Source organism: Priapulus caudatus, unplaced genomic scaffold, assembly GCF_000485595.1.
Source record: "Priapulus caudatus unplaced genomic scaffold, Priapulus_caudatus-5.0.1 Scaffold382, whole genome shotgun sequence".
Classification (NCBI taxonomy): Eukaryota; Metazoa; Priapulida; class Priapulimorpha; order Priapulimorphida; family Priapulidae; genus Priapulus; species Priapulus caudatus.
Genome location: NW_014577443.1, coordinates 45,907 through 46,879, shown reverse-complemented (window position 1 = coordinate 46,879; position 973 = coordinate 45,907). Strand labels below are relative to the sequence as shown.

Sequence of the window (973 nt, the reverse complement as noted above, 5' to 3'; positions counted from 1 at the left end):
AAAAGGTGCGTTCTCGTTGCTAGGGGTAACCGCATCGGCGCCGCGTCGATTTATTATGATCTAGTTTAGATCTAGGCCCAGTATTACGGGGCTATTATGGTAGCATTACTTGTAGCTTACTAGGATGCTACCCTCCTGTAGTGGGAGTGGGCGCTCATCGGGCAAATCTCTGTATGTGGAGCGATAGCACGAGTAAATGTACCATGTGCGTTTATTGATGACACTAGCATGTTATTAGCATGCTATCCCTGATAATAGAGGAGCTGGGCTCGGTTTCTTATTGTGTCATCCTCTCGAGTTAAAACCTCTCGCATTCTGTACTTATCTGATCGCGTTCGCAAGAACTTTCCATCTCTCTCTCTCTCTCTCTCTCAGGAGGCTGGCGTTATGTTGTCATAGAGATTCATTCGCCGCAACACATTCGACTTCATCTAGCGAAATGCGCCACTTATATGCACCGTGTTCTAGCACCTTGATTTATCTTAAAATGCGACCGATGAAAGTTTAACAACGGTGTTCATCATGACGGGTTGATCCGTACTAGAGTGAAATACAGCAGTCATAAATGAAAGGATCGGAGCGTCTGCACGTTGAACTAACGATTGCAGAAGAGTGTCGGAGTTAATCATAGATTGTACTATCATAGTTTATACCATTCTTGTGATAATGTGGCGCACTCCGAAGACGGTTTTACACAAGTCACGCACATCGGTACATCTCTCTGACGTCAATGATGTGCTATGAGGGCTGCTTATCGAAGCATGAACGTGCAGAATGCACGAACGTTACACCACCTGTTAGGAACCGTGAAATATATTAAAAAACTACTAGCTCTAGGTATTAAGATGCTTTCACCGTACCCCGGGTAAAACAATAAAAAAATTTAGAGTTCAAGAATAACAGTGAATTAAATATCTTAAAAAAACGACTAGCTCTAGGTATTAAGATGCTTTCACCGTACCCCGGGTAAAAC

The 973-nt window shown here is 43.3% G+C and overlaps 2 protein-coding genes across 2 annotated transcripts in view; both read left to right on the top strand.

The window, feature by feature from the left end:
* Positions 1-973, top strand: part of LOC106809757 — a 43,076-nt gene that overhangs the window by 1,065 nt on the left and 41,038 nt on the right. The window lies entirely within an intron of this gene.
* Positions 1-973, top strand: part of LOC106809758 — an 11,629-nt gene that overhangs the window by 7,340 nt on the left and 3,316 nt on the right. The gene's annotated exons all lie outside the window — the stretch shown is intronic.